The sequence below is a fragment of the Lactuca virosa genome, chromosome 3 (genome assembly GCF_052849685.1).
Source record: "Lactuca virosa cultivar CGN04683 chromosome 3, Lactuca_virosa_CGN04683_v6, whole genome shotgun sequence".
NCBI lineage: Eukaryota > Viridiplantae > Streptophyta > Magnoliopsida > Asterales > Asteraceae > Lactuca > Lactuca virosa.
In genome coordinates, this window is record NC_136428.1 from 140,035,258 (window position 1) to 140,061,902 (window position 26,645).

Genomic DNA, 26,645 nt, shown 5'->3' on the forward strand with positions numbered 1-26,645 from the left:
TCTAATGTTGCTATGATGTTTAATTTCAAAGCTAAAAATGTGAAAGGAAAAATGTTTCTCAGATTCGTCATGATGAAGAATTTTGATATTATAGAAATGAGAAAAAGTCTCATGGATGATACACTATGATGTTTGATAAAATTTTTGTGCCTACCAAAGAGCCAAGAGGATTACATTTTTCTCAAGGATATGATATTGGATCTTCTATATTTAAAGCATCTTTTTCTGGAGGGAAACGACTTTACAAGGACTTTTCTCTAACTTCCAATCTCAAATGGATTCCTGAAAGGAGTTGTTAATTACTGAAGATTAATTTGATGGGAAGCCTTATTTGGGATTATTAATTCATGATGAAAGTCGAAGTTAATTGGAACAATTTTTTCCTCTAATTTTTTACTCAAAACACATTTAATGTGAATGTTACATTAAAGAAGAATTAATTACATAGATGCAAGTGGATCAAATTATTCTTAACATGAGTATATGGTGTGCAAGACAATAATGCAAGTGTTACTTATACTATGAGCATTGTTAAAATACATTCATCCGGAAGAAGTAAAAAGTAATTTATTAATGGTCAAATGTGGGTTTTGTGCATATGGGTTTGATCGAAAAGTGCTAATTTGAAAAGAAATCGAGACAACAGCATACAAATGAAAATGTGGTCACTGGCAATTTTAATGCATTAGGAAAAGTTGCTTTGTCTTGTCTCTATACTAAGTAGAAAAGCTGAAAATTATGAATTCTACAAACGGTTAATAGCGATTGGACGCTAAAGCATTCTAGGAGACATGTTTCATAGCAACTGGTCTTAAAAGTCAAAAGCATGTTGGTCAAATGGAGACAACATTGAAATCGTGGCTTTCTCTTTCCTTTAAAGCTGATCATGTAGGATCCCATGTAAGTGAAATTGAGGAATTAACAACAATTAAGCATGAATTAAACGATAATGAAATCAATACAAGTTGTAAATAATTTTGTTTAAGCTTAATTAGTCTGGAAGGTAATCTCAAGTGTACAAATATAGAAATGTATGAACTCTATCTCTCTCTGTAACACTTAAGACTACAACACTATTTATATAGTAGTGCTATCACAGGCTCTCAAAATGTATAATACTGTAACTAAGGCATAAAGTACAACCTCAATGTTCACCCTAAAATAGATAGATATATCGAAGTAAGATGAACTTTGATATAGAGAATTATCCATGACCTTATATAGAGAAGTTGAGTCTTCTACATGAACTTCTGTAGAGAAGCTTCTCCATTAGCCTTCTCTATCGGAAATGCCACATCATCAGATTCAATATTTATTGAATAAACTCCTCTAAATGTTGGATCTAATGAGGAACATGCTTTTCTTCCATGGCATTTTGGTTGAAATGTAGCATTACATATACTCTCTAAAAGCATACTTAATGTTTTACCAAATTAACTCATATTTTGCCTCATAGTTACTGGCCTAGTTAAGATGCACAAGTTTAAAGGATATAATTTTTGATTTTTATTTTAGAAGATGTAAACCAGAGTGTATATGACCAAAAGAATTTCCATATACCCTTCTCCTTTGTTACTATTGGTTCAAACTAATATATACGACCCTACATAAGTTTAAACAATCAGTTATCATGCTACTATGTTACATATATAGACTAAACCTGAAGAGAGGTTTAACTTTACACTCAATTACATTAGATTTCAAAAGTACAAAAGAGAAATGTCAAATTAAAGATATGAATCTTACATACTTCAGAGTATTTACGTATGTCTCTCATATCAAGATCAATGATGTTAAAATATATGCATGTTTGAGGAATAGGTCAGGGAATGCCTAATTGTTGGCTAGAATTTGGATAAGGTTAATAATGAAAGTAGAAGGTTTATTAGAAGTGTAAATGTCTTATTCAATGAGAATGACTTTTATATGCACAATCTTTGAATAGAGAATAACATTACATGATATATTCGTCCTTCATAGATAACTTAGGGCTTAAGAAGCAGTGGATACTCAAAGGAGGTTGGGAGTTCTATATTAGTGGGAGCATAGAGGAAAGTGGGAGTTTATAATTTGAAGCTAGAGAAGAAGTAGAAATCCATAATATTAAAAGATCAACTAAAGATAAAAGACCTCAAGCTAGATATTCTTCATCAACAACCTCTTTTCTATTGACTAGAAATAGACATAAAGAATGAAGGATCTCATATACCAAAATAAAGTTAAGAATCATTTAAGTTCACATGATATAACCATACTTGGTTATTGGACAAGTCACAAAAAGGAAAGAAAGTACTACAAAATGAGTGGATATTCAAGATAAAGATAAACATGATGACAAGAAGATGTAAAAGGTCATATTGGTGGTTAAAAGGTACCAAGATTAAAGAGTATTTGATTATAAGAAGCTATTGTCTCTAGTTATAAATATTTCCATAATTAAATTAACGATGGGTATTAGGGTCATATGAAACTTACATTTGGAAAAATATATGTTAAGAAGCCTTTCTTACATGGAAACATTAATGAAGATATATAGATGCTACCACAACATCGTTTTCATTTGATTGTTAATGAAAACTTGGTGTGCAAATTTAAGAAAAGTCTATATAGATTTCCGAAGACAATAAGACAATGCGATGTGAACTGTGAAAACTACATATAGAGAAATATATACATAAGTTATAATATGCATCACTTTTTCTAGTTGAAAAGGTTTGATTCATCATATATTATAGTGTTTCTATAAGTTGACGATGTGTTGGTGGGTGTATTAAAATGAATAGGAATTTCTAAACATTTAGAGATGCAAGATATGGGAACACTAAATAAATATTTAGCATGACTAAACTTACACACACATACACACACACACACACACACATATATATATATATATATATATATATATATATATATATATATATATATATATATATATATAGAGAGAGAGAGAGAGAGAGAGAGAGATATGTTCATCACTACATGATATTTGTTCGTTATTAGTTGTACAACTACTAGTTTATGTCCAAACTATAAAACAATGCCACTCTAGTTGAGGAACTTTCAACCACAATTGGGAATAAGACAAGAAGACTACATTCTTCATTATACAATCATAATGTATGTATCGCACAAGTAATCTACTTTCTCATGGGAATACAAAACACATCTACATAACACTTTATTGAATCTGATTAGTGATGGTACATTGTCATTGAAAGAAATACCTTGGTACAATGAATCCAACATATGTTTACTAAGATTGTAACAACAAAGAAATTGAATTTATGCTAGCTTTGGGTGACCTTCTAGATAATAATGAGAAGGCGCTAGGCTATATATATGTAAAAGAATGATCGATGAATTTCTTGTTGTTTTCATTGATAATCAAGAGAGGTATAAATACAATGAAGGATCCTAAATTATTGGATCTGTTACAACAGTATAGACGCTTTCTCTATGACTAGGTTAATGTTTATCTACAACAATATAATAGAAAATAAAATAGCACGTGTTATGTATTAATATGCTCCCGCAAGATGGACGACCGTGAGAGAAGTCCAATCTTGGATAATAAGGTATGGAAGCGATGCTTGAGCAGAGGTTTGGTGAGTGCATCTGCTAGCTGATCATCACCAGAAATGTGAGTGACTCGTATAGAACCGTATTGTACTTTTTCGCGAACAAAGTAAAAATCAAGAGCTAAATGTTTCATTCTGGAATGAAAGACGGGATTAGCAGCATAGTGAGTAGCTCTTAAGTTGTCACAATATATGGTTGGAGTGACAGTGGATTTGTAGTTAAGTTCAGAAAGAAGGGACATGATCCATTGAACTTCATTAGTAGTAGAGGCAACAGCACGGAACTCAGCTTCTGTAGATGATCTCGCGAGTGTAGGTTGACATTTAGAACTCCAAGCAATGGGATTGCTGCCAAGATAGACAAGATAACCTGTTGTACTTTTGTAGGTATGTTTATCACCTGCCCAGTCAGCATCAGTGAAGGCATGAAGGTGCAATGGGGATTCTCGTCTTAGTAAAAGACCATGGTGGATAGTGTCGTGAAGGTAGCACAATAGGCGTTTTAGTGCAAGCCAATGGATATCGGTTGGTTTATGCATGAACTGGGATAACTTGTTGACTGCAAAAGCGACATCAGGTCGTGTTAAAGATAGGTATTGCAAGGCTCCAACCAGTGATCTGTATTCTGTGGGTGTAGAGAGTAGATAACCATCGGTATTGTTGAGATGTACTGATGTTGTAGAGGGTGTGGACGCCGGCTTACGGTCACTCATGTTGGCTTTGGTAAGAAGATCTAGTATGTATTTGGACTGAGAAAGAAAGAGACATGTAGGGTGGTGAAGGACTTCAATTCCAAGAAAGTAAGAGAGATTGCCTAAGTCTTTCAGGGAGAAACGATTAGCAAGAGTTGTGATGAAAGAAGAGACAGTAGAAGAAGTAGGACCAGTGATGACTATATCATCGACATAGACTAGAATGTATATAGGAGAGGTAGAAGAGTGTTGAACGAAAAGTGATGGATCTGATATGGTAGGTTTGAAAGTAGAGGAGAGGAGGAATGTTTTAAGCTCATTGTACCAGGCACGAGAGGCTTGGCGAAGGCCATATATAACTTTGTCTAATTTGCATACGTGATGTGGGAGAGCAGGGTCAGTGAACCCTGGGGGTTGAGACATATAGACTGATTTAGTGAGAGATCCTTGAAGAAATGCGTTATTGATATCTAGTTGATGTAGACACCAATTTTGAGATGTGGCAAGAGAGAGTATGAGACGGAGAGTAGCGGGCTTAACTACAGGACTGAAAGTTTCAACATAGTCAAGGCCTGGTCTTTGATGAAATCCTTTTGCAACCAATCGGGCTTTTAGTCTATCGACGGTGCCATCAGATTTAAACTTGGTTCTGAAAACCCATTTGCAACAAACTAGGTTAGGTGCAGATTCTGGTGGTACAAGGGTCCAGGTGTTGTTTCGAATGAGTGCATCATGTTAATCTTGCATAGCCTTACGCCATTGGGGCTGTTTGAGTGCTTGAGTGATGGTGTGTGGTTCTGGGAATGGTTGAACAACCGAATGGTATAAAAGAAAGTTATTGTTGTGGTATTTAGAGTTTGGTTTTGGGTTTGGTCTGGTGCGTTTTGGAGAGGGTGGAGGCGTGTTATTGTCATGGATGAGAGGTATTAGTGGGATTCGTGAGTCATTTGGAGGTGGTGGTGAGGCAGGAGGGGGGTTTAAATGGTGAGAGTGGATGTTTCTGTGGTAGGGGTGGGAGGTGAAAGTGAGATGTTTGTGACTTCAAGCCATGTGTCAGGGTCAGGTGAGGGAGGAATGGAAGTTTGGGTTAAGGAAGAGTAAGGGAATGAGTCTTCGATAAAGTGAACATGTCTGGATGTATAAATTTTATTGGTGGGGGGATCGAGTAGATGGTAGGCACTTTGAGTGGAGGAATAACCAATAAATATGCATGGTTTAGAACGAGGTTGAGGTTTGTGTTGAGTATATGGGCGCAGCCATGGGTATGCTAAACAACCAAAGCATCTTAGTTTGCTGTAGTTTGGAAGAGTTTTAAATAGTTTATAGTGAGGGGAATCATTTTGTAAGGTGGCTGTTGGTAGTTTATTGATCAGGTAAGTGGCTGTGGTGACAGCGAAGGTCCAGAACTATAAAGGCATGTGGGTGTAGGATAAGAGAGAGAGGGCAGTTTCAACGATTTGGCTGTGGCGGCGTTCAGCATAACCGTTGTGTTCTGGTGTGTGAGGGGGTGAGTTTAAGTGGGTGATGCCACAAGATGCAAGATGATTAGATAATTTGACATACTCACCGCCATTGTCAGAAAAAAGTTGTTTGATTTTTGTTTGAAAATTTTTTTCAACAAGAGATTGGAAACGGATAAAGGTGGAAAGGGAATCAGATTTATGTTTAATTGGATATAGCCACATATATTTTGTAAAGTGATCAACGAAAATTATGTAGTATTTGAAGTCATCAAAAGAGGTGACAGGGGATGACCAGACATCCGAAAATATAAGTTGTAAAGGTGCTGTAGAAGTAAGGGATGTAATGTGAAAGGGGAGTTTATGGCTTTTATTGATGCAACAAGAGTTACAATTATTGTTCATAAATTTAATAACTGGAATAGTAGAAGCTAAATGATTCATGACTTGCGAATGTGGATGCCCAAGTCTGTGGTGCCATGAAACAGTCTTGCTTGTGTGAAATGCAAGAGGTTTTGAGGTGGATCTGAGTTCATAGATTCCGTGGCTAGCTGTTCCTCGTAGTAGGAGGCGGCTGGTTTTGAATTCCTTGATAAAAAAATGGAAAGAAAAGAAAGTGATTAGAATTTGATTATCAAGACATAACCGAGAGATTGAGATGATATTCCTGGATATGGTTGGAACACAGAGGACATTTTGTAAAGAAAAGGAAGTGGTAGGAAAACTAAGAATAAGAGAGCCAACATGAGCTATAGTAAGAGAAGAACCATCACCGATGATTAGTTCATCAGTGCCATCATAGGGGGCGTACAAGGAGAGTGCACTGAGATCGTTGGTGATGTGGTGAGAGGCACCACTGTCGAACATCCATGAGGTCTGGTTGTTTGGTGCATTGTGATCTGGTATTTTGGCAGTCATGACATTCGCTTGAGCAGTATGATAGGTGGTTTTTGGAAGTGTAGGCAGCTGAATAGTTGGGTGTTTGTTCTTGAATGCATAACATGAGGTAAGAGAGTGACCTTTAGTGAAGCAAAACTGACATTTGCCGAGGAAGGGACGAGGAGTGGCAGTTGGTGTTGGCAACAGAGGTGGGGATTGTTGTTGGGATCGATTGTTCCAAGGTTTGTGTGGTGGCTTTTTGTTTGCAGCAAAAGCAGTGGCGGGTTAATGGAAATTGGTGGTGGTGGGAGATTGTTGGAGGAGAGTAAGTTCATGATTGATCAGCTTCTCGTGGAGTTCATCAAAGGAGATGGGTTTGTCTCTTGCGTGGACTGCATCGATGATAGTGTTGTAGGTGGTAGAATCAAGGCCATTGAGCACCGTATTTGTGATGTCTTCAGTATCCATCTTCTTACTGAGTACCTGTTAGGATCGAGACACTTAACACACGACTCTAAACACACACACAGCTCACGAAAAACAAGAACACAAGGATGAACATGAGGGATTTAACGTGGTTCGGTCCTTCTCTGACCTACGTCCACCCGTAACTAGGAATTTACATTTCTTGGTGCTAATCTGCACTCTTTCTGTGTTACACTAGATACAAGTTTTACAAATACAGAATAATCTCTTATATAGAGATGGAAATCAGAAGTAGTCAAAAAACACAACTGGGTCTTCATTCAACAATTGTGGCTTCACAACTTCACATTGTTCCTGCCATTTTTGACCAGCTTTTCTGTGGATTCACACTCAACATTTCTGTGGATTCACACTCAACAATCTCCCACTTGAAGCCACGGAACAATCTTCACATGTGCTTCAACTGTGCATCTGTATTTGATCTTAACTCCTTCCTAGTTACCCTGGCATTCTCTTCAATTAACCTGAAGGCCAGTTGAAGCTTTCGTTAGCTCCAACACATCAGTCATGGCTAAGTCTGCCACTGACATGTTCTCTGTCTCCATCGGCTCCCACTGAAATGAACTGCCCGATCCTGGAACATCCTGAGAACAAACGACACTCTCCATGTGAAGCAGATAATCTGGAGAGACTTTTACAGATGGAATACTGGTTCTCTTAACCCACTGTGTTCTGGGTATTCTAGCTGAAACAAAGCCCATGCTCCCACTGCTATGAATGCCCTTGACTGGTTTTTCTGAACCGTTCCAAACACGTTCAACCTGAATCTGACCTGTGACTCTGGGTTTGCCATCTGCAATGCAAACCTTCTTCTGTCCACGAGACTCTATGAACCGGATTTTGTTTTTCTTCTGAACTGGGACGGTTACTCCCTCAGACGGTAAACTGACCATATATAATGAACCCCTCTTATGTCCACGAGCTATCACAAGATTTCCTTTGACAACCTTCCACTGCCCATTCCTGAACTTAACCTCGTGTCCCTGTTCATCCAACTGCCCAACAGAAATCAACTGTTTCTTCAGACTTGGAATTACCCGGACATCCTTCAAAGTCCATGGACCGACTGGAGTCTTCAGATCTAAGTCACCTATGCTCGTCACATCAAGAACCTCATCGTTCGCCAGTCTTACCTTACCAAAATCCCCTTCTTTCAGATTCCGCAGTGCTTCACGGCTGTGGGTAGCGTCAAATGAAGCACCCGAATCCATAACCCAGGAATCCACATTGCTCTCCACACTACAGATCAAAACATCATCATCTGAATGGTCTACTGCAACGTTAACTTCTTTCTTGTCTTTTGGACATTGATTCCTGAAATGTCCAACCTCTTTACAGTTCTAACAAGTCACATCATTTCGAGTCCTTGACTGACTCCTTCTCCTGTTCCCGCTCCCACTACCTCTGTTATTTCTTCTACCTCTGACCGCATTCAATTGTTCACTTGATGATTCCCCGGAATTTCTTCGTCTGACGTATTCGCCTAGAATTAAATCCCGAATTCCCTCAAAAGTGAGCTCTTTCGATCCTGCGGAACTAGTAACGGCTGTAACTGTTCCGGACCAACTGTGTCAGGTAATGATGATAACAGTAGTAAAGCTTGAGCTTCGTCCTCAAATTTTATTCCCACTGACCCAAGTCTGGATAAAATCGAGTTCAAATTGTTGATGTGTACTGTAACTGAACTTCCTTCCCTCATCCTCGTGTTGACTAGTTCCCGAATCAGGAAGACTTTATTTGCTGCCGACGGCTTCTCGTACATATTAGACAATGCCTCCATGATTCCCTTTGCCGAGGTCTCCTTCAAAATGTTGAAGGCAACATCCTTTGACAAAGTCAGTCTAATAAATGTCTTGGCCTTCTTATCCAAAGTCTCCCAGTTTGCTTGTGTGATTGCCTCCGGTTTTTCACCTAAAACTGCGTCTAAGTCTTTCTGCACGAGCAAATCTTCAATTTGCATCTTCCACCAACCAAAATCTTTCCCATCAAACTTCTCAATCTGAAGCTTATTGCTTTCTGCCATTTTCTGAAAGATTAGGGGCTAAACTGAAATTTTCTGAAAGTTCAGGGGCTAAACTGTAATTTTCTGAAAGTTCAGGGGCTAAACTGCAATTTTTCAAATCTGCTACAGTGTTGCTACAGTGTTGCTACAGTGTCGTCTTCTCCGGCGGAACTCCAGTCTACAGTGTCGTCTTCTCCGGCGGAACTCCGGTCTACAGTGTCGTCTTCTCCGGCAAAACTGGTTTTTCCGGTCACTATTCCGGCAAACCTTTGACCGGCGATTTGGACGTCTTCCGGTTGTCAAAAAATTCAGAAAAAAATATTTTCGGAATCTTCGGAACGAGACCTTTCCAACGGTATACACCAAAATCGTTTTTGACGAAAAAAAATTTCGACCAAAAAACTGAAAATCACCTTCTGGAGCTAAAACCTTGCTCTGATACCACTTGTTAGGATCGAGACACTTAACACACGACTCTAAACACACACACAGCTCACGAAAAACAAGAACACAAGGATGAACATGAGGGATTTAACGTGGTTCGGTCCTTCTCTGACCTACGTCCACCGGTAACTAGGAATTTACATTTCTTGGTGCTAATCTGCACTCTTTCTGTGTTACACTAGATACAAGTTTTACAAATACAGAATAATCTCTTATATAGAGATGGAAATCAGAAGTAGTCAAAAAACACAACTGGGTCTTCATTCAACAATTGTGGCTTCACAACTTCACATTGTTCCTGCCATTTTTGACCAGCTTTTCTGTGGATTCACACTCAACATTTCTGTGGATTCACACTCAACAGTACCTGTAGTTCATCGACAATAACTTTGACACATTACATGTAATCAGTTATTGACTGATCTTGAGTTTTGATGGACTGCTTGAGGCGGTGCTGAAGCTGTTTTATGTGCCTGCGTGATGGATTAGCGTATGTATTCGAGAGAATCGTCCAGGCTTCAAGAGAGGAATTGGCGTTTGTGATAAGTGGAACAATGGAGGGAGAGAGAGATCCTACAATTGCACCGAATAGGAGGCGATCTTGACGAAACCAAGTGGTGTAATCTTTGTGTGGAATAGAGACTCCGTTGGTGATAGTGGGTTCAGGGGCAACAATGCTGCCATCGATAAATTTGTGGAGATCTAAGTCGTGTAAGAGGGCTTCAATCTGGGTTTTCCAACTCATGTAATTGGTTGAGTTGAGTTTTAGTGACGGTGGAAATTGAACGAGGGTTAGGGAAAGGGAATTTGTTGCGAGAGGCAAGGCGTGAACAGTAGAAGTTGGGGTTACAGAGGAAACAAAGGCACTGGAATCATCGTTAGTCATGGTGAGTGTGTGGTAGAATTAAAGAGAATCGTAGAAAATAGTTGATCTCCTGGCTGATACCATGTAAAAGAATGATCGATGAATTTCTTGTTGTTTCATTGATAATCAAGAGAGGTATAAATACAATGAAGGATCCTAAATTATTGGATCTGTTACAACTCTATGACTAGGTTAATGTTTATCTACAACAATATAATAGAAAATAAAAGAGCACGTGTTATGTATTAATAATATAATATGAGATTACATATGGTTTGACAAGACCTACACATTATGGTGGACAGTCGGTTTATTGATCACACAACCTCCAAATAGAAGATTGTTGAGCTGTTGAGATTGATCTGTTGGAAGCAAATGGTGGCATACATCAAAGATGTGGTTCATTGGTAATAGAAATACCAAACCAGAAATGATAGTATGTTTTTCCCCATATTGTGAGACTAGATTTTATTTATATTTATGTAGCACTATATATAAAAATCAATATAATTGTAAACTTCACACGAAGATCGAAAATAAAACTCATTAATTCGTCAATGGACGTTATACAATAATCCTAATCGTGTGAAGAATAAAATTAGCTTGTCTTCTTTATATCTATTCATATATTGTAATTGCGTGCTTATCGTTTGGATAGGAAACACAGAGAAATTTTTAGAGTGATTATTATGTTTAATTATGAGTCTCATGATTCGTTATTCTATTGTATATTTCTTTTGTTTTTTCTACAAAATTATTAAAAATATAATTTAAACATTTTGCATTATAACCGAAAGAAAATAATTTTTGAATTTAAATTTCCGTTATTGTGTACAAATGTATATACTGACGTATTTATATCAATTGTTATATTAATATTACCATTAAGATGGTTTATTGGTTATAATAAGTAATTTGAAATCTAAGCACTTTAAAAATAATTGCTCAACTTCAATTCCAATTAAATAAACTGTGGTGACCGGCATGTATGTAAAAAAATATCTTTAAGTAAACAAATACAAAATAAATAAATAAATAAATAAATAAATAAATAAAATAATGCGGTTATTACCTAAATTATTGAAAGATATGTTTTAATAATCAATCTAGCGATAATAGATCTTGGTTAGTCATTTGATACCATGCCTTTATTAAACAATTAATACATATATTCCTTATACCAAAATCGATAATGCAGCCCTACTTTTCCTTTACTACCACTAGATCATATGAGTAGCATCCGTTAAGCGTTTAAAGAAAAATGCACCTAGGTTCTGAATGACACAATAGTAAACGAGTGAACTTTTAGCTTCCGAGATTAACGGCCTCACTAGCAAAAAACTACTTAAAGGCTTGTTTGAACATGACATGTAGTTTCAGTACCCATTCTAATTAGTATGGTTAGATGTTATTTCAAACTTATTTTCCTATCCTAAACGAGGTCAACTGGGGGAAGCAGATATAACCATAGTGATTTCATTCTGTTGTTTCATTGTATCTTTTTCTAGCTATCCGCCAGGCCGTTTTAACGCCATGGAACCCATGGCCCAATGCAAATTGTCCGTAGACCCAAATCATCACTATACCAAATTTGATCATGTAAACTGAATCCACATATCAATAGGATATATCTCAGGATAAACCACAGTAATCTATAGCCATTTTAAACCATGAATATATCTTCATGACCTGTACTCTATTTCGTATTCAGTTTCTTTGATTTAGAATTATAAGTTTTCAAGTCAAAACTGTTACATACAACGCTTGCAGGAATGATCTAATATCACTAGGGATGGACCTAATTTGGTATGTTACCCTTCACAAAGCCTATAAGATCCTTATTAATTCGGTACAATTTCATGTTTCGTTGGCAAAATGATCAGCAGTTCTAAAGATGCAGGTCGTATAAGTAAGAGAAAGAACATAAGCGAGGAAAGTAGAAAGTAAGAGAATCATAAGAAAGTTAATTAAGAACACTAACCAGATGCTTTGAGCTAGCTTAGGTGCACTCCTTGTACTACGCTAGCTAGGACAGAAACATGGTACCAATGTTTTGTCTTCCTCCTGTTGAAAACATATGGGGGTAGAGAAGAAGATGCTGAAATTAATAAAAAGGTTGAATATGATCGATATTAAAAGAGAGAAAGAGATGAGATGTGAGAGGGGCATAGGTGGGAAGTTCACTACAAGACTAAAAAGGAAAACAAAAAGAAAAGGAAGCCAGTATGGGAACTAAGTTCTGTCACAAAACTGTCTTCCTTTTTGGCTTTTCAGTATCAAATAAGTATGTTTAACTATACTTTATAGGCATCAAACTTGAATACGATGAATACTAGGTTTGTATCAGCGCATAATATTAACAAATTGAATCCATTTTTCCTGTGTTTGATGCCTTTCCCAAAGCCCGACACGTAGTTGCTGCTTTTCATAACTAGAAGTGGTTTCCTGGGTACAATCAACACAAGAAAACAAAACACACCCACTCACCTTATAATATTTATTTACATTCACGGCTAGCTATCATAACACCAACGGATCTGAGACAATCGATACGGTTGAAATGCGTTAAATAAATACAATTTCATCAAATGTTAGCCGTGTCTATACTTTTTATTTTTACAGCTTATTCCGATATCCATTTAAAACTTGTCTGCAGATTCACCTCATAACTCGTATGCAACTTATTCGTTCAAGGTACATTTATTTCATTCTGTTGGAACTAATAGAAATGCCTTAAGCAGTAGTTATAACCAAAGTTCTAAATAACGTTAGGCAAGACTTTGCTGCAATGTAAATCCTCAAGATTTTATTAGTCATAGCGAGTCACATCGTTTATAAGGTGTCACTTAAGGCGACAATTTTGTGTGTGTATATATATATATATATATATATATATATATATATATATATATATATATATATATATATATATATATAAAAGAAAAATGCAATAAAATCTTTATATATTGATCTCACAATCGATTTAGTTATTATATCTTTTTTTTAGTCAATTAAGTTCCAAAAATCGGTAATTATATTCAATTTAACCATTTACCCGGTCAACAGGTCATCCAACTGAATAAATTACATTTTTTGCCTAGATTTCAAAACTTATTACAAATTTGGTCCAAAATTTATACTTTTTACCCAGATTTTAAATTTTATTACAAATTTGGTCCAAAATTTACCCTTTTGGCCCAAAATAATAGAATTTTGTTAATAATTCATCATAACATTAGTTGTTTTTACACTTTTTTTTCTCAAAAATTTGATTCGAATATGTTTTTTCTCTATAAAATCATATTTATACAAAACAAAACATATTTTCACATAAAAAATCTTACATATTCTATATAAAACTTTTTTTAAAAAACATTTTTGTATACGAAATACCTATTTATAAAAATATGTATTTAATAAATACATAAATATATACAAATCCGTTTTTATAAAAAAAATGTATACAAATATGTATTTTGCAAAAATTGAATGTATACAAACACCTATTTTATTATAAATACATTTGTATGTAAACACATATTTATAAAAAAAAATGTAAAAAACACCTATTTCATAGTAAACGTACGTGTGTGTGTGTGTGTATGTATATATATATATATATATATATATATATATATATATATATATATATATATATATCATGGTTGCAGAAATCGGGATTAATCGGCGATTAATCGTGGATTAATCGATTGGCGTTCTCCAACCGTCGAGGATTAGGGCATTAATCGGAAATTTAGGATTAATTGGCTTTGGTGGGATTAATCGGCCTTGGCGGGATTAATCGGTCAACAAAAGTAAAAAAAAGTCGAAAAAAGTCAAAAAAATTTAAAAAAATTTAAAAAAAATTCAAAAAACCAACTTTTTTTTACTCCAAAATTTCAAATATTATACCAAAATGTTCATATTTTTGTATTTTCAAATTTCCAAATTACAATTTTTCTTATTTTCTAATTTTGAAGTACTTGTTTTTCTTAAGATATATTAATATTTAATTAATTTTAATATTTTATTAATAATATATGGTCCTCGATTAATCCTCGATTAATCCCCGCCAAAACCGATTAATCCCTTAACACCAGTCGACCGTCGAGCGATTTTTGCAACCTTGATATATATATATATATATATATATATATATATATATATATATATATATATATATATAGTTGTGTATCTATATTTTTTTGTAAAATCGTGTTCGTATACATTTCTTTTATAAAAACGTGTTTGAATAATTTTTTATATAATATGTATTTGTATACATTTTAAATATAAACGTGTTTGAATACAAATACATTTATTATAAAATAGATGCTTATAAATATAAATAAGTTTTTACAAAAGAAATGTATACATTTACTATGAAATATGTGTTTTTTTACATTTTTTTTATAAATATGTGTTTGCATACAAATGTGTTTATAATAAAATAGGTGTTTGTATACCTTTGTTTCTACAATATATGTTTGTATACATTTTTTTTTATAAAAACGGATTTGTATATATTTATGTTCTTATTAAATACCTATTTTTATAAGTAGGTATTACATATACAAAAAAGCTTTTTAAATACAACTGTTTTTATATAGAAGATATATGAAAATATGTTTTTTGTATAAATATGATTTTCTAAAGGAAAAACATACTCGAAACAAAATTTTGAGAAAAAAAGTTGTAAAAACAACTAAAGTTTGGATGAATTCATAACAAAATTCCAAAATCAAAAGGGTAAATTTTGGACCAAATTTGTAATAAAATTTAAAATCTGGGCAAAATGTGTAAATTTTGGACTAAATTTGTAATATATTTTGAAAATTGGGCCAAAAATGTAATTTTCGAAAGTTAGAAGACCTGTTGATCGGGTAAAAAGGTTAAATTGAATACGATTACCGGTTTTTGGGAATTAATTGAATAGAAAAAAGATATAAGGACTAAATCAATTATGAGGCCATTATTGCAGTTTTCGATATATATATATATATATATATATATATATATATATATATATATATATATATATATATATATATATATATATATATGTATATGACTTTTAGCGAGATTTTATTATTGTTTGGTGTCAATGACAATCCCTAGAGCCATAACGTATCATAGAGAAACCATGGTCAGCATTTTAGAACCTTAATTATAAGAAATGCAAATGTCGGTGACAATATATAATCAAGATATTCCTTTTTAAAGAGTTAGTACTTCAATTTTTTATTTATACTTTATAACTTTTTATTTTTAAAATTTTCATTTAAAGATCAACCAAATCATTCATTAATTGTTCAAAAAATCATATCAAGTTATAGTATCAAAACATCAGAGTACACATTATTTTAAATGCGGAAACCATGAGGGGAGAATGTTGTGTCATCATGCCGGGCCCTTCCATTTCCAATCGGAAGTACTTGAAAACATAAACGTAAATTGTAAGCATAAAGCTTAACGAGTTCCCCAAAATACCTCATATACAAAACATACAAGTGCCATGGGCAAACCCCATGGTCTTTCCTTGCAATGTCGAGGGCCAAATCCCGGTCTTACATACAAGTGCCATGGGCTACCCCCTGGTCTTTCCTTGCAGTGTCGATGCCCAAATCCCGATCTTATATATGAGTGTTAAGGACCAGATCCCGGTCTTTCATAAAATTGTTCGGGCCAAATCCTGGTCTTTCATATAATTATCATAAAGACAACTAGCATACCATATATCAAGTAATGGGTCGACATTGGTGTCTTCGACCCATGGATATAGTGAGAAAACTCACCTCACAAACAGATAAGCAAACTGAATAGCATGCCGCTCCGAGATCAACTCTACCAATCACCTTAATAATTTCAATAACACAAACTCAACTTATAGGCTAAAATAACTAAAATACCCCTAGGTCAAACCTTAGAAAATCCGGTCAAAGTCAACCGAGACAACCGGGTTAACTCAATCAATACGTGGGGCTTACTCCTTGTGTACATGGGGGATACTTTGTAGTTGAATGAGGATCGGGGAGCTGACCACGTGCCCACAGCATATGCCTCGGTACACCCAACATACGCGGTTGCTCACCACCCCTCTTATTAAGTGCTTAATTTCTTAAGCACTCACATCTAAATTTCAGATCTAGGCAACAAAAGAGGTTTTTAACCATAAAGTTTCCAACTTTATGGTTTAGCATGACTATTAAGACCTTAACTCCTAAAACCCTAGTCTCTTAACCCATTAAAACAATCTAGAATTTGCATGGAGAGAAACTAATGACCAAAAACCCAACTTTATGACTTAACACCCCTCAAAACCTCTGAAATGACAACTCAAATGCCTTGGAGTACCTTCTACTCACAAAGACCAAGTTTGGGAAAAAAAGGCGAACAACTTTGAGCTAAAACTAGATCCATAAGATTTTTACACCAAGTTTGAAGCTTTTTACCTCGACAAGGTGCATAAGGGGAACAAGATGTTGGATCCAAAGCCTTGAGTGAAACACCACCACCTCAATGCTCTTCCTTCTACTCCAAAAGCTCCAAATGGAACCAAAAATGGATCTACAAGCTTCACAATGCACTAACACTCTTTAGGGTTTCAAAATGAGGAAGGAGGTTGAAGATAAGAAGGTGCATGAGGCCACAAATGTGTTTAAATTGGGTCCAAACCCTAAGATTTAGGGTTTACAACTTGGCTGCATACACACAACGTACTAATGCGAACCCAGGTACGCCCTGCCTATGAAAGTGTATGCCCCACGTACGAAAATGTACGCCCCACGTACTCCGGCGAACTCTGAAACAATGAAATTGCCACTGGCGACTAAACTTTCAAATAAAGCACAACTCAAGGGTTAAAACGAATACCTGAATAATTATACGTTACAACTCTCCCCTACGTGAGCTAGACTTCATCCTCGAAGTCTGCTGCTGCGAATACATCACGGTAGTGCTCTAGCATTTCCGCCCCAGGCTCCCACGTCCATTCGGATCCCTTCCGATCTTGCCACTGGACCTTGACCAATGACACTTCCTTGTTTCGCAGAGCCTTTGACTTTCGGTCTAAGATCGCCACCGTCCTCTCCACATACTTCATGCGATCATCAACCTGAATATTGTCACACCCCAAAACCGGAACGGCGGAAACGTTCGGGGGCGGAGGACGTCATGTACAGTATCACAACAATGCATAATAGTAAAACAAGCAACAACATCATCCATTACATTAATAGTATAATTTAATACAAATGTGTGTTCTGTATAGTTTATAAGACACCAAAAATATGAATCAAAATAAGAGATGAGTCTTGAACGTGCTCCATCTTCTCAAAACCTGGTCATCGGTACCTGTCTACTGGTGACCGGAGAATACAAGTTATTTTGAAAGAGAGGATCAGCATTTAAGCTGGTGAGTTCATAAGTATTTTAGTGTCAATGTTTGTATAAGTTTGAAGAAAGTGTTTGTAAATGTTTGATGTAAAAGTTTGTAAGTGTTTGATGTAAATGTATGTAAACTTCCTAGAAAATCCTATATTTTCTACTAAAGTAGTCCTCTACCAAGACCCAACTGTTCTTTATGTTTGTTCTTTTGTAAAAGATGGTGTTTTCCAAAAGATTGACTATCATTACCAAAATATAGTTTTCATTACCGTTTATGTGAGAAGATCACAATGTGAATGAAGTGGGAAAATAAGGATGTACTGTAGTTTTATCTATGTAACTACCAATGTACTAAGTACCTTAAACTTGTTTGTTTAATTAAGGTAAAATGTGATAAAATTGTAACCATAATTGATCGACTAGTATAACACGACGTTCTAGACGTCGAAGTGATATGACATTCGTCACCCGTAGACCTGCAGGTCCCACTGTAGCTAGCATCAAGGTGTAGGATGGTCAGTCCCGTATAGATCTATACACAAATTCACGCTCTCCCTCCAGGAGACCCTCGGTACAAAACGTGACGCAGCAGTATATTGTCGAGCCATGAAGTAGTATCTTACATTAATGTTATAGTATTCTTGTATTTGTATAGTATGTTCTAGTGTAGTGTTTGTTCTCTCTGTCTAGTATGTAGTATGTTCTCTAGTGTATAGTGTGTAGTATGTATTGTTTCTCGTTATAGTATGCTCTATCTGTTTCTTTTTATAGTGAGTATTGTCTCTCGTTATAGTATGTACTGACTCTTGTATGTTTCATTGTTCTAGTAATAGTAAGTAGTGACTTCCTAAACTATACCTATTATAGTTTACTAGTAATGATGTTTGTATGAATGAACATGTTTGTACACCTTTGCTACCCAAAGGTATTGAACTGAATGAAGAACTTTAATATCTATATACATACACATAATATATAACTAAGATTCAAACGACCTTCGGATAAACAGCCGATACCCTAAGTCCACAACCAACAAGGAACATGAAATAAGGCGAGTTATCAGTCCTAAGTCCTTTCAATCCTACTTATATAACTATATCTATATAGACCTGATTTTGACCAAATATAAGTTTGAAAGAGTTTAATAAGGAGTTTTGTATATAAAAGAGTTTGTAAAACTATTTGAAGTAATTTGTTTGAAAACACAGTTTGAAGTATAAGAAATCTGTCTGTTTGATAGTTATTAATCACATGTGATTCATATAATAACTATAATGTTTCTACTTGTATTCCCCCCCCCCATAAAAGCATTTAAAATAATTTAAAAAGGTAAGTTAAGGGGTATGAACTCACATGCAGTGAGTGATATGAATGAAAGATCGATTTGTAGGATGCTAAGTGCCAAGTGAAGCCTTGAGCACAACGGATCCTAATAAGCATATAATGACACATATATGTATATAATTAGTGTTTATACAACTAATCATGTAAGGGAAACACCTTAGGAACTAGGAAACACTTATATGGAAGTGTTATAATAAAAAAGGATTGCATCTAAGGGGTGTATGGCCGCACAATGGTGTTTACGACCAATGGTTCACGACCGTTTGTGTTTACGGCCAAAGGGTTTACGGCCCTATGAGTTTACGGCCGTAAACTCATGAAGTCTTGTGCCAAAGAGGAGATTTAAGGTCTTACAAGAATCAAGGAAGTGTTCTAGACCCATTCCTAGCCTTAAGAAGTGTTTATGTCCAACTAGTAGCCTTAACAAGGGTTTACGGCCAAGGGAGATGCTCCTGGCCGTAAACTCTCTTTGTTCTTGGGATTTGGTTGATTTCAAGGATGAAAATCAAGGGATTCTACTAGATAACAAGTATAGGGAAGAGATACTTACGATATGGAAGCAAAAGGGGTTGATTTCGGCCCAAAGAACTAGTGTGTGTTCTTGGTGTTCTTGATGATCTTGAAGATCTAACCCAAAAGATGAAGTTAATGGATGAAATCAAAGGGTGATACTAGTTAAAGAGATGTATCCACAAATCAAAGGATGAAACACTTACATTTTTGAATATCAAAATGAAGATCCTTATGATACTTGAGAGAGAATTTGGGTTTCATGACTTGAAATGGTGAATAATGAGAAAATGTGAAGGAATATCATCCTTAAGTCCAAGAGTTTACGGCCACCTTGAGTTTACGGCCGTAAACTCATATGATGTGGCCCTAAACTCCTCATGAAGGAGTTTATGGCTTGCTTGGTGGCTTTGAGCTTCAGCAGACACTTCCTAACACTCATTCCTTGGATGTACTAGGCTTAGAACGCTCAAACAGACTCTAAACAATGCTAAAAAGATAGCAGAAACAAGTCTGACTTTGATTGAGTTGAATGGTTGTACAAGATAGAAATTTCGGGTTGTCACATCATCGCCCCGTTAGAGAGAATTTCGTCCCGAAATTAGAGTTTAAGAAATTACAAATAATTAAGCGAAAAGATTAGGATATTTCAGTTTCATTTGATCCTCGTGCTCCCAAGTGAATTCATGTCCTCTTTTGGCATTCCAACGAACCTTCACTATCGGGATACGGCTTTACTTCGTTTGCTTGACCTCTCGGTCCATGATCTCTACTGGTTCTTCCACGAAGTTGAGGCTCTCGTTGATATCGATCTCGTCGAGTGGGATTACAAGAGTCTCGTCGGACAGACACTTTTTCAAGTTCAAGACGTGCAAAGTAGAATGTACATTACTAAGTTCGCGAGGTAGTTTGAGTTTGTAAGCTACAGGGCCGATTCTAGCGATAATATCGAAAGGCCCTACGTATCTTGGATTTTGCTTTCCACGCTTTCCAAAGCGTATCAATCCCTTCCAGGGTGAGACCTTCAATAGAACACGGTCGCCCACCTGGAATTCCAACGGTTTCCTTCTCTTGTCTGCGTAGCTTTTCTGTCGGTCTCTAGAGGCTTTCAATCGTTCATGAATCTAAACGATCTTCTCCATCGTTTCCCGAATGATCTCCGGACCTGTGAGAGTGCTGTCTGGAACTCGTCCTTTAGCTAATTGAGTGTCACCCACCTCAGCCCAGCATAGAGGGGATCTGCACTTACGGCCATAGAGGGCTTCAAATGGAGCAGCCTTTATGCTCGTGTGATAACTATTGTTGTAGGAAAACTCGACAAGGGGTAAATGAGTATCCCATGCCTTCCCAAAGTCTATCACACAGGCTCGCAACATATCTTCCAAAGTTTGAATAGTCCTCTCACTTTGTCTGTCGGTTTGCGGATGGTAGGCTGTACTAATGTCCAGCCTAGTTCCTTGGGAGCTTTGTAGCGACTGCCAGAACCTCGAAGTGAATCTACTATCTCTATCTGAGATAATGGATATGGGAACACCATGTAGTCGTACGATTTTCCTAATATATGTTCTAGTGAGTTTCTCCATCTTGTCAGTTTCTTTGATAGGCAGGAAGTGTGCAGACTTTGTTAGCCTGTCTACGATCACCCATATGGTATCGAGACCACCTGTTGCCTTGGGCAACTTGGTTATGAAATCCATCGTGATCCGCTCCCACTTCCATTCCGGTATCTCCGGTTGCTGAAGTAACCCGGATGGTTTCTGGTATTCGACCTTAACCTTGGCGCAAGTAAGGCATTTACTTACGAAGGTAGCAATCTCTGCTTTCATGTTAAGCTACCAGTATAACTTTTTAAGATCCAGATACATCTTATCTGAACTTGGGTGGACGAAATATCGAGTGTTGTGTGCTTCTGTCATGACCAAGTCTCTGAAACCACCGTGTTTCGGTGTCCAGATCCGATCCATGAGATATAAGGCTCGGCCACCCTTGACTTCCAAGTTCTTATCCATCCCTCTCAGGGATTCACCCGCCACATTTTCAGGTTTCAATGCTTCGAGTTGAGCCTCCTTAATTTCTGTGCACAAGTGTGAATGGATAGTCATAGTCAATGATTTAACTCTATGACCAATGTATTCTTTCCGACTTAGGGCGTCAGCTACTATGTTGGCTTTACCAGGATGATAACGAATTTCACATTCGTAGTCACTGAGTAGCTCGACCCACCGCCGTTGTCTCATGTTGAGCTCCTTCTGGTTGAATATATGTTGTAGGCTCTTGTGGTCTGTGAAGATAGTGCTTTTCGTACCGTACAGGTAGTGTCTCCAGATCTTCAGAGCAAACACTACTGCTCCTAACTCAAGATCATGTGTGGTGTAGTTGACCTCGTGTGTCTTCAGCTGTCTTGAGGCATAGGCGATGACCTTACCTCGTTGCATCAGAACACAACCGAGCCCCTGGTTGGATGCATCGCAATAAACCACGAAGTCTTCTATTCCTTCTGGGAGGGATAGTATCGATGCGGTGCATAAGGCTCGTTTCAGCGTTTGGAACACTTTCTCTTGCTTCTCTTCCTAGTCAAAGGCCACGCCCTTCTGGGTCAATGTTGTAAGCGGTTTCGCAATCCGAGAGAAGTTCTGAATGAACCTGCGATAGTAGCCAGCGAGGCCTAGAAATTGACGAATTTATGTAGGCGTCTTTGGTGCTGGCCAATTCTCAATGGCTTTGATTTTGGAAGGGTCCACGTGTATTCCATCTTCGCTAACCACGTGCCCCAAGAATTCGACTCTTCGGATCCAAAATTCGCATTTCGAGAACTTCACATAAAGCTTCTCTGATCACAATGTTTCTAAGACTTGACACAGATGTTGACTATGCTCCTCCTTACTATGAGAGTAGATAAGTATGTCATCGATGAAGACAATGACGAACTGATCCAAGTAAGAACGACAAACCCTATTCGTTAAATCCATGAATACTACGGGTGCATTGGTCAATCCGAACGACATCATTACAAACTCGTAGTGTCCATAACGAGTTCAGAAGGCTGTCTTTGGAACATCCTCCCCTAGCACTCGTAATTGGTGATACCCGGATCTCAGATCTATCTTTGAAAAGTAGTTCGCCCCTTGAAGTTGGTCGAACAAATTGTCTATGCGAGGCAGAGGGTAACATTGTTGACGGTTCGCTTGTTTAGTTCTCTATAGTCGATGCACATACAGAACGATCCGTTTTTCTTCTTGACGAACAAGACCGGTGCTCCCCAGGCTGAGAAGCTTGGTCTAATAAAGCACTTGCTGAGCAATTCGTTAAGTTGACTGGATAGCTCCTGCATCTCAGCTGGTGCTAGACGATAGGGTGATTTGGCTACTGGGGTAGCCCCTGGAACTAAGTCGATTCTGAACTCGACTTGACGCTGTGGAGGTAATCCTGGGAGTTCTTCTGGAAAGATGTCGGGAAAGTCGCGTACTACTGGAATGTTCTTTATGTCCTTCGTCTCTTGGCTCACATCTACAACATGAGCAAGGAATGCGTGACATACCTTTCGCAAGTACTTCTGGGCTTGAATACTCAAAATGATGCGAAGGTTCGTGTCGGGTTTGTCGCTGTAGATAACTACGGTTTCGCTAGACGACAGATTAAGGAGAACTGCCTTTTCGTAACACATGATGTCGGCACGATGAGAACTCAACCAATCCATGCCGATTATGACGTCGAAACTTTTAATGGAGACCGGCATGAGGTCGATTGGAAATGAATGGTTATCTAGAGTTAGTGTACATCCTATGTATATGCAGCTAATGCTCTCTGTCTTTCCGTTAGCCATTTCTACAGTGAACGGTTCTTTAAGTGCATGTGATTTTTGTTTAAGCAAGCGAACAAATTTCTAGTTCACGAAACTCCTCTCTGCTCCACTATCAAACAGAATGCATGCATAAGAGTTATCGAGGAGAAACGTACCAGTGACCACTGTAGGGTCGGAAACTCCTTCCTCGTGGCCTATAGCCAAAACCCTTCCCACTCCACTGGCATTCCCTGCCTTATGGCAGTTCCTTTTGTAGTCGCCCACCTCGCCACAACCGTAACAAGCCTGGTCCACACCAGCTTCGGGGACCTGGGTGATTGGCCTTGCCGGAGCTTTGCAGAAACGGGCAGTGTGCCCCTTCCTGTTCTAGTTAGAGCACTGCATTTCCCGGCAGGGTCCGTTGTGGTGGAAACTGCATTTTTTGCACTTCATCATGTTTCCAGCGTACTGCTTTACCGGTGCAACAGCGACAGGTGCTATCACAGCATGAACCGCTACGACCTGCTGCTTTTTGGCAGCTTTCTGTGCAGCGTTCTTCTTCTTGTCATCCCAGAACTTCCACTTGTTATAAGCATCTTTGGAGGGTTCTGAGATGGCTAGGGTTGTTTTTGTTTACAGGGTACGGACCCCATGGTCAATGAGCCTTTGTGCCAATTGCTTGGCACTATCGAAGGTAGCGAGGTTTGAAGCTAGTACATTCCCCTAGAATGGAGGCACCAGCCCCCAGATATGCCTCTCCACCTTCTTTGCTTCAGAAGGAACCATTCCCGGACATAGTGCTACCAGATCGCTGAATCTGGTAGTGTAGGAGACTATGTCGGAGCCCTTCATGGTTAGGCTCCAGAGCTCCTGCTCCAACTTCTGAACTTCGCCCCTCGGGCAGTATTCTTCGATCATGAGCTCCTTCAGAGATTCCCAGCCGATAGCATTTGCCACTATAAGAAATAGTGACTTGACCTGGCTATTCCACCACGTCAGGGCTCGGTCCGCGAAGGTGCAGGCGGAAAATTTTACCTTGCTCCCTTCCGGACAGGAGCAGATCTCAAAGATCGACTCCGTTTTCTCGAACCATTACGAGAGGGCAATGATTCCGCCAGTTCCATTAAAGGCCCTGGGTTTGCAGTTGGTGAAGTCCTTGTACGAGCACCCTTTAGAGCGCACTGGAGCTTCGATAATAGTGAGAAGCACATTAGTCTCACTCCCGCTAGTACCGGTGGTGGTGAATTGTGCTAGAGCTGCCGTAACAGCCGCATTCACAGCAGCTTGGATAGCTGTTGGGTTGTATTGAGGAGGAGGAGGTGGAGTTTGATTTGTAGTTATTGGAGTAGCGCGCTTGTTTGATCTACGAGGAGGCATCTTGTAGCTATAAGTTCACGAAGATGAAGATATTGGTAATAATTTACTAGATAGAATGATGAGAGTGACTCATGGACTAACTCTCCATAGTCCAACAACACAAATGAAAGTATGATTGAATGTAGATCTAGTACTAGAAAGATGAAAGCACTTGGATATTAATTTCCATGAGATTAGATATTTGTCAATAATACTGGTATTACAGATGTAACAAGTTCGGAAAAAATGACCTAGGAGTAGGTCTTACATTAAACAAAGAGAAGAAAATTTTGACAGAATAAAGACCTGTCGACCGAAAGTTCACGGTCTTAAGATAAAAAGGAAATTACAGGGAAAAAGTACTAATTAGAGCATAGATAGAAAGGCTAATCCTTAGATAAAAGGAAATTTTAGCAGAGCATTCCCTACTGGCGATGGGAACCCCTTGGGCGAACCCTTAAGTCAGCCAACTGACGCTCCATGTCGAGAAGGTGTCGCTTGTACACTTGCTGGCGCACGCGATGTTTTATGACTTCATCCCTAGTCTCAGCTAGTGCTTACAGTAGAGACTCATTGTCTCTTTAACCTCTCTCACGAGCATCTTCCAGCTGACGAATGCGAACAGTATTGACTCCTGCATTGGCGTCAACTTCCGCAATTCAGTTGAGGGTTGTCCTACCCTGAATTTCATTACGAGCAACCCTGCGGACCAGAATAGGCAGGACTCTGTCCGCTGAGCCTCCTTCGCTCAGGTTATAGAAGCTTCGATCTCCGTTGAATGGCATTGGTTGACCCTGTTCTTGACTCCATGTCACCAAACTTTCCACCCACAGAGATGTCGGGCCTTGAAAAGCCGGACGAGGGTTAGGGTTTGGGTTTGGAGCTACCAGGGGTTGAGAACCCTCCGGGGAGTTCTCTGCGAAGTCATCGTCCAACGGAATTGCAGGTTCTTCTTCTGGCTCAACATCGAGCCATCCTCCGTTGCCTTGGTTAGAAAAGTACGGGTCGCCGTGGGGATATAATCCAGCCATGTTATCTACGCGAGAATAGGGATAAAAGAAATCATTAATAGAAGTACTAATTAAGATAATTATAAGATGATCCTTACCAGTTACTCCAATGTCTACATAGTGCATACCAGTCATATGTAACCAAAATAGGATAAACCCTCGAATAAGTGACCCTAACTCTAAGCCCACAACCAAACAAGGAACAGGAAGTAAAGCAAAGATCACAGATTCTAAGTCTATAACACCCTAGTCACATATAACCTTAGCGTATCCACTCAGCAACTATTGACATACTAATAAAGACCTTTTTAGTTTGCACAAAGTAATTATAGTAACACAAAATACTCCTATAGTATTTTAAGTTTATGTTTCATTCTAATGTTTTCATTGTAGTAGTGTTAGTAAGTTTTTAGACTTGCTGCAACACCACAACCATTCCCAGGAACATGCTAATCACTTCTTGGAAACATATAGTTGATCAGGCTATATCACTACCAGATCTGATTATATGTTTCCAAGCCTGATTGTGTTGTTCAACAAACGTAATAGTTTTGTTCTGTCCTAGCGACACTGATTTTAGTATGAATGCAGGTATGTATACTTTGGTTAAATATTTTATTATTTAAAAGTATAAACTCTTGGTCAGAGTATTTAATCCCGTTTGTGTTTATAGTTGTATATCTTTTATGGATTGATATACTCAATTCACTATAAACAATGCTCTGATACCAATCTGTCACACCCCAAAACCGGAACGGCGGAAACGTTCGGGGGCGGAGGACGTCATGTACAGTATCACAACAATGCATAATAGTAAAACAAGCAACAACATCATCCATTGCATTAATA

The 26,645-nt window shown here is 37.8% G+C and overlaps 1 protein-coding gene across 2 annotated transcripts in view; it reads right to left on the reverse strand.

The window, feature by feature from the left end:
- LOC145162645 (zinc finger protein 7-like) overlaps window positions 1-12,664 on the reverse strand; it is a 34,650-nt gene extending 21,986 nt beyond the window's left edge. For both annotated transcript variants that reach the window (XM_079081727.1, XM_079081726.1), the window contains exon 1: window positions 12,391-12,664. The gene's annotated coding sequence lies outside the window, so the exon portion shown is untranslated. The remainder of the gene's footprint in view (window positions 1-12,390) is intronic.
- Window positions 12,665-26,645: the final 13,981 nt, after the last annotated feature.